Below are 14,612 nucleotides of genomic sequence, written 5' to 3'. Positions count from 1 at the left end.
AAAAAATCGCCTACGGTACACACGTGGTCCATATATATATATATATAAAGGAGCATTGGTTACAGAACAAGTTTGGGTGAAAGACTTTACATACAGCAACACCCCTCAAATAAAAAAATCATCTTGGCGCACAAACACATACAAATAATGCATATACATAAAATCACAGAAGGTAAAAGTATATAATCGAATAAAATACAAATAGAACGGCCAATCAAAGATGCTAAAAATAAACGGCTAAAAATTCAAAAACTACCGAAAAACTCAATAGACAAATATAGAATAAGTAAACTAAAATAAATATTCACCGACTAAAAAAAGTTGTATGAGGCAATTAAAACAGTTTTTTTAATTCAAAAACATTAAAAAGAATATTTGAAAAAGTCTTGTACTTCCTTTATACAAATAAGTCTCCTTGATGGGAGTCTGTCTAATTATTAATGCAATTTATAAATGCATTATCAAGGATGAGGATAATTTAGATAATTTTTGTATAGGTAGTACGGTAAATAGTAAGGTTAGGTTTAGGGCTGACATGAGCTGGTTTTCAAAATGAAAAATACGCTAGCTCTACCACACTTGCATCTTAAAGAGGAATAATTAGAGTTATTCTCTGGAATGGTCCATTATTTCGAGAGACCCTTACTTCAGTGTAAATATAAATAAGTTGTGTGTAAACGAATCCCTTGCCATCCATTAAGCCTTTTGGGCCAAAAAGTTTGAATAGATTTACTGAGGTGATTCCTTTTTGCAACCATAGGTTTTCGTCCACCGTTTTGAAAGTGTATAGAAATAAAAGTAGATGTAATAAAATTGTTTAGCGTTACCGAGATTTGAAACCGGTGACGTTGAATTTCTGTTAACTGCAGCCACTTAACTGTTTAGCAATAGACTTTTTTTAATTAGAAATTTGGACTGGTCCGTTGACGGGTTTTTCTTTTAAAATATATAAGCTTTTTTCATAAGAGTATCAGCTTTTCTTCATAAAAATGTTGATCTGTGCGGGTCTCATGTTTCCTGTTTTTTCTTGATGGGGGGCGGGACGTGGTCTTCGCATTGTGTTACACTTTAGTGTAAATAAACCTACGGTGGTCAGCTCCCGAAATCGCCATAGATACATGTATATGCGAATGTTTAATTTGACCTGTGAAGTCTGCTCATTGTGAACTTTTGGACGTACTTGTGTGGAGGGATTAAAATACTTTTTACACGATGTATGTGAATTTTACCTGTGAAAGTATGTTTACCTATGAACTTTGGATGTACTCGTATGCGGTAGGTCAAAGACTTTTTCAAATATCTTTTCAAATATTAAAAAAAAAAAGACTTTTAATTTTTTAAAAATATTTTAATCATTTGATAAATCGGTGGATATTTATTTTAGTTATATTTTTACTTTTACTTATTTTATATATTGTCTATTAGTTTTTTTGGTAGTTTTTGAATTTTTAGCCGTTTATATTTAGCATTTTCGATCGGCCGTTCAATTTGTATTTTATTCGATTATATACTTTTACCTTCTGTGATTTTATGTATTATTTGTATGTGTTTGTGAACGATAGTGATTTTTTATATGTGATTAAATGCCTGAGGGGTGGGGTTGTATGTTAGGTCGTTGCCCCAGATTTGATGTTCGTACCCTAAGCAATGCTTCTTTATCTTAGTCTCATTTATATTTGAGCACTTGTCTTTTGAACCCAAACATGTCCATAGTAACATTAGTCAGACAAATTTTGGGCATTCATAATTATACACTCATATGCATATGTATACAGATACGGTCACATGTGCACACGTAAAATTCAGTTTTTAATCCACTGTAAATATTTTGGCAGGAATCCATACTTTTGCATTTTCGATTCAAAACATACATTTTTACTTTCACTTAGTGTCATTATATATATATATATAATATATATATATATATATATATATATATCTTTTAAATTAAACATCTAATTTTGTGACCATATGGTACGTATTCGCTTCTAGGGAAATTATGAAAATCCTTGTTTTTAAGTATGTATATATATATATGTGTGTGTGTATATCTCTGTGTGTGTGTGTATCTGTGGCTGTGTGCGTATGTGTCTATGTGTGTTCTTATGTGTGTATCTGTATCTGTGTGCGTGTGTATGTATATGTATGCAGATGCTTATTTTAATTCGCCAATGCTATAACGTTTGTGAAAATCTGGATATATTTTCGCTCGAGCCATGTTATGCATATTAAAGAACGAAAACGACATTTATTCCGCTACGTTCTCTAAATTTATTCTGCGATCACTTTATATAACATAACGGAAGGAAATATTTTATTGTCTATTTTCCCACCCACAACTTAGTCACTGACAGTATTTATATTGCGTCAATGTAGAAGAAAAGCCTACGATCTTGTCTTTATTTTTCCATTCGAATCAAGCGATCGAGGACAGCTGAAAGTGCCATGCACACCTTGTCTAAATGGTGGTTGGTATATTCCTTGAACACGCCGTAACGTATGAATCTCTTATAAATTATTATCTTTCAATGCAAATTCTTCTAACTTCTAACATCAAATTTCTTCTAACTAAAACTTGCTCTTTAATAACTCTCAATATACAGACAAAGGCACACGGATCTAGAAACGGGTAAAAACAAAACGCTGAACTGGAACAAATTCTTCCCAAACCCACATTTTGCATTCACCAATCCAGAGGCGAACTCACTCCGAATCAATAAGCTATCCATGAATAACAATTATTTTTCTTCCCGGACTGAAATAAAAAGAGAATGAAACCACTAAACACGTCATGCATTGTTGCTTTTCATGTTCCTAAGCATACAAACACATACATGTACGTGTCCGTATGTATGCATACACACACACACACACACACACACACACACACACATATATATATATATATATATATATATATATATATATATATACACTGATCGTAAATGAAGGCAGGGTACTTTCTCCTTTCTCTCAGAAAAGTGTATGATCCCTCGTTTAATGATCTATCAGAAGAGAAACCCTCCCATTTTTCTGAACATCAATCATACGGAGAAAATTGCTTTAAATTATTATATAACCCACAGCGTCTCTTCGTATCACTCAGCGTCTTTTCATATAATTACACTTCGTTTGATCCATGTCGTTTCCAAAAACGTTGCTCCATCAATTTCTATTTATTCCTAAAACGTCTTCCACTCTGTCTCATTCGTTTAATTTGGCTCCTAAATAGATTCATTGATGTTTACTTTTATTTTATAACCTCAGCGAAGAGAAGAAATATGTAGGGTAATCTATTCACTCAGACCCTTTTGTTCTAATTTAGGTTTGCATAATGCATAGCAGAGCAATTCTATGAATTTGGTAACGGAGCATACGTAATTCTATTTTGATGAGCAGTGAGCATGCAATGAAATTGCCAGTCTGAGGACTGCTACTGACCTTTCACTGTACATCAGTAGTTCGTCTTCATATACGTATTTGAGATACAGCGAGATTATAGACTACTGAATTTTAACCGATTCCCGATTTTCGGACTGTTGCGGAGAGACGTCGCTCAATTAACATCGAGCCGCCAAAACTACGAAGATTTTAAATCATTTGTCCAACACTGTGATGGCTCAATTCATTACTGCTTTCAGAATTGCATATCTCTGCTATTGATTGGATAAGGAATCTGGCGTACTTCTTTTGAGATGCAGTCAACAAACCGTGCCAATGTCCCGTAATAGCTTCTCTTCTGCTTTTCTCTGCGAATCAACAGAATTAATATAATATATTTACATTCTTTATTTAACGCATACCATGTCTTTATCTCGTATTCTAATTTATTTAACCACGTGTCTGTACACACACACACACACCACACACACACACACACCACACACACTATATATAGATATATATATATATATATATATATATATATATATAGTGAATACAAACAAGAAAAAACAACGCGAGAACGTGGTACAAGTAGTGTATTATCAGACGCTCAGGAAAGGAAGGAAAGGGGGAAACTCGGGATTTAACGTTTCGAGCGTACATTATATATATATATATATATATATATATATATATATGTGTGTGTGTGGTGTATGATTATATGTAGTCAAGGCTAATCTGTATGCGCTTAAATCGACGCAACTATTTTGCATTATACAAAACATTCCATATAATCAATTTATTAAAGGGTAAATAACCCAGGTAAAGACAGCCATTTCATTGGCTGGCATAACTACATTTAGTATTAAGTATTCGTGGCATTAAATTTTTCTATAATCAGCGAAATCATTGCTACATCATGGCCAGAGTCAATGTAATGAAATGAGCAAAACGATAATCATATATAAAAGAAAAAGAAAGATCCAAAGATTAGTGCCATTTCTGTAATCGTTCTTTGGTTGTTTCCTTTGTTGCTGGTCTTTTGCAAATATAAAACCATTAGCACTATTTGACTCTATCGAAAGAAGCATTCTTGCATCGGTAACGTTTTCTTCTTATCTCGTTCATCTTTCGATATTAAGTCTGCAATTTCAACCAAATTCAATTTACTTTCCTCAATTTGGCTCTCTAACAGAAACTAATTCACAGAACTTTCGAATATCAAGAATTCCGTCTCGAGATTAAAAGTTTGTTTCCTCAATTTCTCTTTATTCCTGCTTCGTCTCTCGCTCGGTCTCTCTTATTTAATCTATCTCACAATCTGTGAGAATATATTAGCACAGCCACACATACAAACATTCTCTCTCTTTCTCGTAAACACATACGCAAATGCGCACGCACACACGTACACACGCACAAACACACACAAACACACGATGTGACCTACACAAGAACATACAAGCATCGATAGCGAAGCGCATACTCATACTCTCACATAAGAGGCCTATATTAACACACACACACACCACACACACACATATATATATACATATACATCTATATATATATATATATATATATATATATATATATATATATATATAATACACACAAATATATAAATATGTATATATGTATATAAATATATATGCGTGGGTATATAACATACATACACACACACAGACAGACTAACATATGTATGTTTACATACATACGTATATATTCATGCATATATATATATATTCATATATACATATGTATATATTCATATATATATATATTATATATATAATGTATGTGTGTGTACATAACTATATGTGTGTATGCATATATGTATATATATATATATATATATATGTCTGTATATATACGCTTACACACATACGTACATAGAGATATTGTTTGTATGTCTATTATAAATATAAATACATACAAACATCTACACATTCAATTCTTTCTCCAGACTTGTTGACTATTTATTCCCGTCTCATTTTGACGCTATTTCATATTCTTTATCGATTTTTTTTTCGTTGTTTTCTCTTTCAGAATTTTAGAAAAAATAAAGTCCTCTCTAACCTAGTAACTAATTTTTCGTTTCTTTTTAAGTATATCATATTTCTCAAATATTTTTTTGTGGGGATTCTGTTCGCTTCATCATGCTTGTAGTATTCCAGCTGATTCTGTTTCAACTCTCTCACGTGCTTGTTAATTGACACAAACTCGCACTCTCTTCGCAATTACTCACGTACTTCAGACGCTGCCCAGTTCAATTCTGGTTCCTTTCATTTTTATTCTTCTCTTAGATTTTTCACTAGTTACACGTGAATTATATCTGAATGCTATACCATGATAAATATTTGGCAGCGGACTGTTCTATACCCAACTTAAACAAACTCTCACACACACACACACACACACACACACACACACACCACACACACACACGCACACGCACGCACGCACGCACGCACACACACACACACACACACACACACAAACACACACACAAAAAACACATACTCACGCTTTCGATTATATAGATCGGTATAACTTACAGAGGAACATGTTGCCAAACGTGTTACGACCGTTTCCCGAGCTGTGGACTCTATGCATTTCTGTGTCAACGAAGATGTCAAATTTCAGTTTAAAATAACATTAAAGGTTAGGCAATATTTCTTGACATTTCTGAAAGTGGAACTGTATTTGGTTGGCAAGTTCAGAGGAAATTCTCACATCTCAAAGATCAGTGCGTTTGTAGGGTGTATGTGGAATTTAAAGAATGAACTCATTTCTCACTCCATATATCTAAAATAGACGAAACCGAGTGGATCTCCCTCCTGAATTCGACAAATGAAAGTGATTAAAGAACGAATAAGTGAATATCTAACAGAAATATATCAAGTCAGCAATATTTACCTTTGTTGCATGGAGAAAGAATACTTATACGACATTTGTTAACTTTGAAATTAAAGGAGAAATTATTTCTATGAAAAAAAGTAAATGTTTAGTGGGAGAATCATCCTGTTAGAGTCATGTCTACATGCTAACATAGCGCGGTAGTCCTGTAAGGGACGATGCTACTGTTGTTTTAGCAATTTTTCCAGCTGGCTAATGACACACAGTCTGTGTCCTTATATAGCATTTACAAGGAATACCATCGCTCTCACAGACCTTGGTCTCTGGATGTTACCCGTCTTCAGGGTTGAGAGAATCACACAGCTAGTGACGAAAGCTATCTCCACTCGCAAATACTATATATTCTTTAAGCGACACACAATTACTGATCTCGTATGCAGAAAAACATGTTTTAGATCTATGTTTTCAAGCAAGAGACAGCAACAAGCATTTTCTTTAGCTGGACCGCTATGTTACATGAACGGGAACCTATCATCAGCGATGGTCAGTCGGTGTGGGGATCAAATACTGACCCAAAGGCACACGATATTTTGCTACGTTCATTTACTTTTAAACTTTGTTAATTAGGGTGACTAAAACATATCCGAAACTCATATTGTGCAATAGAAATCTCTAACAAGCGATCGCCCGACCTGGTTAGCCTCTAGTGTACTGCTGATGCCTAACACATGAGAATATCTCCATCGTGGTTCAATGCTTTTGAAAAACGTTCAGGCGGTATTTTCTATAACAGAATAAATTAATTTTTAAACATTAATCCTTAATAACTTTAAATACTCTTGTGTGAGTGTATGTGGTGTGCATTTTTATGTGTGCACGCGTAAAAGAAGAGGTGATAGTGGCGAGTAGAAAGGATGTATTAAATGCAGTAATGAAAACTTGAGTAAAGTGGGGTACTAAAACAAATAGTCCTATTGTGTACTGCGTGGGCTAGAGTTCAAAGAAAGACCATGGAATAAAAGATTGGCCACCATTAACGGATAAAATACAGTTTAAATTTTTTGGGATCAGAAGGAAAAGATGACCCAAAATCATTAGAACAATTCAAACAGTATTGTAGAAATACATATCGATTTTGTCCTTTTTCGCCTGGACATTTTCTTCATAAAAAACATTGCTTCTTTAGTGTCAGTATGTTGTTCCTACCTTCATTTCAATGAAGCTCGATATTTAAAAGAAAAAAAAACCCACACACAACGCTTATTTTATTTTTCGCTTTCTACACTATATCTAAAATCTAAGGTATGTCTTCTAATCGCCTCTACGTATTCTTCGTCCTTATGTCTGCATCTTGCACTTAAACTGATGTTGTATACTAACATCGCTATGTAATATTTCAAATCATCTCAGCTATTCTTTTTGTTTCTATCACAATGTAATTATTTCTCAACCATTTCTTTTCTCCCATTACAGAGTCACTCTTTTTACTTTATCAAATTTGTTTATATATTTCTCATTAACCATTTTCTCTTTTCACTTTTTGCTTGTTTCGTTCATTAGACGGCGAACATGCTGTGGCACCGACAAGAAGAAATTTTTGTTGAATCAATGAACTCCAGCTTTTATGTTGTTGAACCTGGTAATTTATCGCTCCTTTTTATCGAACCGCTAACACAGCAAGACCATTTGACGTGGGGACAAACACACGCATATACATGACAGGTTCATTTCAGTTTTCCTTAACCAGATCTACTCACAAGTCTTTGGTTGGTTGAGGGCTATTATAGAAGACACTTGCCCAAGGTGCGATATTGTAGCATTGAAATCAAAATCATATGGTTGGTAGTTAAACTACTTACTACGCAGCCACCAGATGTTTATTCTTGACTTGTTTCCAGACTGTGCATTAAATTAGTCAAAGATTATTTCCTGAACTGTTTCTTAGCAGTAAATACCGAAAGTATCTCCCTTATTGATTTAGTTTTTTTTTTCTTTTCCTATTCAATTTTGTGTCTCTCGTTATTAATTTTGATATTGTATTTCGTATGATGAAACAGATTCCATTAATTTTGACATGTCATAACACCTGTCCAATCAGCTTCAAGTGTTTGTTTGATTATTTGCAAATAACTTTCATTTTTATCTGTTTTAAACAATTGCATTGATCTAAAAGTTCATTGCTGTCTGCAGATCAATCAAGTGAAACTCCTCCGAGTAATTGTATGGGATTTTTGTTAGCAACAACACAATATACACACACATAAATATATATATATATGTATATATATATATGTGCACACAGATATTAGACTCATAACTACATGTATATATATATTTATAAATATATATATATATACATACATACACACACACCTATACATAGGTATATATATATATATATTATAAATATATATATATATATTTACGATTGAGTGGACAAACAAAAGTAATTCGTGTTCAACACATTTGCTATTCAATTTTATAAATATTTGTCTATTTACCTATCTGTCACTATATTTATCTATTCATACGCATGATCATACACAGTGTACATATATACAGGAGAAAGAGAGAGAGAGAAAGAAATCCATATATTTCTATATATATATTGTTATATATGTATATATGTGCGTTGGTATATGCATGTGATGGTATATGCATGTGTGGGTATATGTGTACGTTGGTATATATATATGTGTGTGCATATATATTTATGTCGCGATTGTCCAAGATTGATCGCAATGAATGAATGAAACAAAGACGGTGAATAGAACGTTGCTCTTTGACACAAACTGATCGAATCAAATCAGGTGGAGACCACAATGTCCTTTCATTGCGGATGCAAAGTGAATCTAATACAGTTTCCCACTAAAAACGCTTGCCCTGAACTTGACCAAAGCCAAATTTTACGATTAGGTTTTATTATCTCGCTTTGATGTCTACCTAACCTATCAAATGTCGTGGAAGTGCAAAAATTTACATCAACTAACCTACGAGACAGAGTTTCACTGATTGCAAACACTTCTCTCTCTTCATTTATAAAACTTAAACCGGAATATCAAAAGTGACAACCATGGTAGTAACGGATGAGAGTCTAGCGTTAGACACATGCACCCACGCACACATATAAAGGCACAAACACACAGCACACACAGTTGTTTGTATATATGTGTGTGTGTGTAGTGCGGTGTAACTGTGTAAGTATTTTTCGCGTATGACCGGCAGTAAGTAGACAAACATAAATCTGAAAACCTATATCATATTATATCTCATCGAGGCATTTATTTACTGAAAGGGCTTTGCAACTAATTAGTGGTTTGTTGGAGCTATGACCATTGAATGGAGTAAATGAATCTCGAATTTATCCACACTTACCCCTACATACACACACATCACACATGCACACACACCAAACACAACACACACACACACCACACACACATACAATATTATATATATATATATATATATATATATATATATATATATATACACGTATACGTGTGTATGTTTATATATGTGTATATGTATATAATATATATATGAATATATATGTACACGTATACGTGTGTATGTTTATATATGAATATATGTATATAATATATATATTATACATAAAAGATATATATATATATATATATATACACACACATACATACATATACTTACTTACTGACATACAGAGACACACACATATATATATATATATGTATGAAATATGAATCAATCTTTTTTTATATAGATATATGCCTGTCTGCTAATAAACAAATACCTATATATATATGTATGTATATACGTATGTATATATATATATATATATGTATATATATATAGGCACATCCATAATCATATATACGCATTCACCAACGCACTGACATATATGTACACGTCCACACACAGAGGGAGAGACACATAACTATATCTTGCAAGTAAATCAATCATTTAAAATTATTACTGTCTGGCGCTGCAATTATCATATAATAACATGAAACGCTATCACACTTCACTTATCTGATACGGGTGTCTGGTAACGGAGCTGATGTCACACATTTCATCTGAGACTTTTTTTTTGTTGTTTTTTGTGCAATACTATAAATGTGCTTTTTTTATTTTCCTTTCGTTATTTTTTATATATGATATATTATTTATACTGTTTCACCCAAAACGGCAATAGCAATGATAATAATAATGATTATGAAAATAATAATGGCTTCCTTTATTAGCCGCAAGGGCCCAAGGAACTTTGGACAGCACAAAGCCGAATTATTAAAGCAAAAAAAAATATAATAAAATCACATAAATTATACGAAGAAACTGCAAAGAAGCGGCAAGGGATTTTCAGCTGGTGAAATGTTGTGAGGAAAATAAGGTTAAAATCGCATAAATATGCAAAGCAGGAAAGCCTAAGATTATTGATGATTTTATCTTTTACACCTTCCCATCATCAGTTTGCGGCCGAGCAGAATGAAGGCTTTGAAACGTTTCAGTCAAATCCCAACACTTAGGTTTGAATCGGTCGTAATTTCCCTACCCATGAGACCAACGTAGGTTGTGTAGCCGATCATAATCAGACGGTGGAAATCTTAGCAACGTCCGACAGCCTAATAAATTCTTCTATCTAAATAAATGATCTGATCCTATAGGCTTATCTTCATATTGTGAAATTCCGGTCACCAAGAATGTATCTATAAGGGAGCTCCAAACGTCTAAGCAGGTTTCGAAGACATTTTCATCCTTCTTCTTTCGTGTGAGGTCCATAGAACTTCAACGTTCATGCTAAATATATTTCCAATGCTCCACCTGCACTTCTGAAGGGCTATTTCCTCATAAAGCATCCTGTCACCTGAAAAACCTGGTCACCCTGCCCTTGACGAAGCATAAGTGATATTAATGTCAATTTAAAAGCACAAACTTGCATTCAGTTTCCAGGAAGATATTCTCCGTCTTGAGATGCAGGCATTTTCGGACTAGAACCTCCACTTCACCTTCAGATACAAGTTCCCTTACAGATGCCATTTAGCGTGAAAGTGGTTCTTTAAATTCTTATCCCTTATCTTGTCATCTGTGATAACTATGCAAATGGTCTTACTACCGAAGAGCGCTGAGCCTTATCTGTTTTCTACTCATTCTGAGTAAATACTTTTCTGCCAGCAAAGTGAAAATTTTACATTATTTTAAAAGGTGTGAACTGGTCTAGTTGTTGCTGATTCCTTGAACTAGTCTTACGGTCCTTTACCACAAGGAACCCATACGTTTTGAGTAATTTTTTTTCGAAATCTTTGTAGCTCTCTTCGGTGGTTTCTCTGATATTTATCTGTCATCGTATACTGTCTCCTGTTATGGAAGACATTTTTGGTTGGTTTTTATTCACTGCTATATCAATTATTTTGTTTATGACTATAAAATGCTATCTTTCGCCCAGTATGATGTTGCTGATATTGCAGATGTTGTCATTTCTGTGGTTTCCTTTGACGCCGATGGCTTCGGATTGCAGTCATATGGGTGGGTAGATGTGTGTCAGGTTGGTGGACACCCTGCCACTTCATATAATTTCCCAGTCTTCTGTGTTGGTTAGTCTTTGATTTCTCGTTTTCTTCTCAGCATGTTCCAGAGGCTGAAGATTAGAAATATATATCATGGAGCGTGTCGTTATGGCTGTTTTTCCGCGTCGCTTCTTGGTTTTCTTGGTCGTCATTTGGTATTGTACTATCACTGCTGTTCGGCCTTGTCTTGCTGCTGTTTGGGGTTTCTTGCACAACTGTTGTTATGTCAACATTTATGCTTCAATTTTGTCAATGATTTTGCTTCTGTCACCGATATTATGTCACTGCAGCTTTGTTGGTGCTACTACCGGCCTATTGGTAGCAAATATTTTCTTCCTGACCATTGCCATATATGAAGCAGTTTGTTTAAGGGTGTCACAATTTCACACGTCCTTCATCTGCTAGGATCAGAAGTCTTATCCACATATCTCTGCAATTTTCGTTTCGCAACTTGTGTATTTCGAAGATGGAAAAATTGATTTCTCCGTGATTGCCAAGGAAGATGCTACCTGACAATCGATAATGAACCATCCGTCAGCTTTGAAAAGTTATTATGAGAATCAACTGCACATTTCTTTTTACAAAAAGGCAACTTTTGAGACAATATCAAACACCACTCACCAGCAACGCCAGGATAAACAACCACAACGTCTTTTTTTTGTTTCGTGAGCAGACCCAAGGAGAGCAGCGTTTCTGTCAAATGCATTGCACCAAGTATTTACCGGGGACTTTATTTTATCCTACAGTTGCGACTGTATTTGAAACGAAAACCTAATATACTAATCAATTTTTCGATGCTCAAAGATTCTGAGATCAAATTGTATCAAATGCTAAGTTACTTCTTAATATATAACGAAAAGTACCTAGAGTAAGGACGCTTGGCGCAGATTGACCTTGACCTGCGCTGTGTATGCGAAGAAAGTTTCAACGGCCTAGCTCGCTTCCGCTGTTTACAGCAGTGCTTGGTAAGGTGTGTAGCATGTGTTCATCGCACTGACCACGACAGAGATAGTTGCCATAGCGCTACCTGCTCAAAGACCTATGCAAAGTTTCTAGAGGTGTATGGAGAGTAGCATATGAGCCGCACACAAGTGTAGGAGTGTTTCAGACGTTTTCGAGATGGCCGAAACATGTTGATATTGACGAACGTTCTGGGAGACCCACAACCAGCAGAACTGAGAAAGTCATCGCAGATGTGCGTGCAACTGTGAGGGGAAATAGTTGAATCCCCAGCTGTGAGTTACAAGATTAGCAGACTAGTTATGGTTCAGTTCTTATCTGAAGATTCGGCTATGAGACACGATCTGCAAAGCTTGTACCGAAACAGCTTTCAGCTGACCAAAGAGAGACTTGGGTTTTAATTGCACGAGTTCTCTGTGTCGAAAAAGATGAAAACTTTTTGAAAACTTTGTGTAAGCCTCTGAGCAGGTATGTTCAAGCTTTTGGCAGAATTTGATGAGTATTTTCTATTCAACTCTCTCTGTCATGGTCATTGGGACGATCAAACGCTACACATCTTCCTTCCAAAGCACTGCCGTAATCAGCGGAAGTGATTTAGGACGTTTAAACTTGGTGCGCATATACGGCTATGTTCACGGTCAATGTGCAAAGTGGTTTGCTCTTTGTGCATTAGCGTCGTTACTATGGCAACAGTCCGGAAAATTATTGATCACACAACGTAAGTATATACACACAAGCGCACGCACACATACACACACACACACACACACACACACATATATATAACTGAAGGAAAACATCTCCAGCTGGCAAACGACACACATTCTGTGTCCGTTTAGTATTTTCGAGTTGAGGTCATCGCTCCCATCCCTAGCAGTACGTGGCACACACGGACTCGTGTTTCTGGTTGGTTATCCGTACGCAGCGCGTGTTAATCATCAGTTAGTGATGAAAACTAGCCCCACTCGCAAAATACTATTAGCTTTTTCCAGCGACGAATCGTTACTGATCTTTGGCATGTATTCGTAATATACCAGCTTTCCAATTTCATAATTCTTCCCGAAATCAATGGCGAAATTTTTCCGGATAAGCAATGGTAACAGTAATGGCTAATGAAAATGATTTTGTTTTTAACGTAGGTATTTGTCCTGTCGTTGCATGTGCTGCGCAAGTTCTGCTTGGAGAAATCAGTTTTCCTTTTTCATTTGTACTTTCCCTGATAATACATGACAACTGGAAAGTTGTCATGTATTATCCTCCACCCACCATAATAATGTATAAATGTATAAAAATAGAGGTAGGGGTAGTTTCTTTACTTAACTATCGTCTTCCAGCTCTAAAAACAATGCTGACACTTCCAGTATATTCTCTGCCTCAACTGTTGGCAATGTGCATGAAAAAGTACCTTCAGAATCCTACCAGAGTAGATGCAGCATCCTATCTTATTTGTCTGTCCTAAAGCACTTTCGAGTGAACATTATCTGCCATTCTACCACAGTACCAGAATGGCAGACATGGTTTCGAATTAGAACCATTAATCCCAAGTTAATCCCGGGAGCATATCATTGTCAGTTTACCCCAGAAGTCCCAAAATACATTTTCTCTCATGAACGTTAATCTCATCGCCAATGAACCTCGTGTGAGTTTAGTAAAGTAGTGAGCCATATATTGTAACACGGCCATCTCAGTAGCTGTGGGGTAACAACTTACCCTGTTAATCTCGTGCAGTTCTTTGCCTTGAAATTCAGAGTGCTCTTCCAATATTCTCTTCTTCACATGTTGGAAATCTAGCGATTCTAAATAAAATGAAATCAAGCAGGAATATGTAACATTCCACCTCTTTCATTTGATTTCAAATGCTGGAGAAGA

At 35.1% G+C, this 14,612-nt stretch overlaps 1 long non-coding RNA gene across 1 annotated transcript in view; it reads left to right on the top strand.

Annotated features, from left to right (window-relative positions):
* Window positions 1–1,042: 1,042 nt before the first annotated feature.
* Window positions 1,043–14,612, top strand: part of LOC118767643 — a 134,295-nt gene continuing 120,725 nt past the window's right edge. The window contains exon 1 of the long non-coding RNA XR_005003560.1: window positions 1,043–1,275. This is a non-coding gene — a long non-coding RNA (uncharacterized LOC118767643). The remainder of the gene's footprint in view (window positions 1,276–14,612) is intronic.

The sequence above is a fragment of the Octopus sinensis genome, linkage group LG23 (genome assembly GCF_006345805.1).
Source record: "Octopus sinensis linkage group LG23, ASM634580v1, whole genome shotgun sequence".
Taxonomy (NCBI): Eukaryota; Metazoa; Mollusca; class Cephalopoda; order Octopoda; family Octopodidae; genus Octopus; species Octopus sinensis.
Note: the sequence above shows the minus strand (reverse complement) of the source record. Positions and strands in the feature narration are given on the sequence as shown.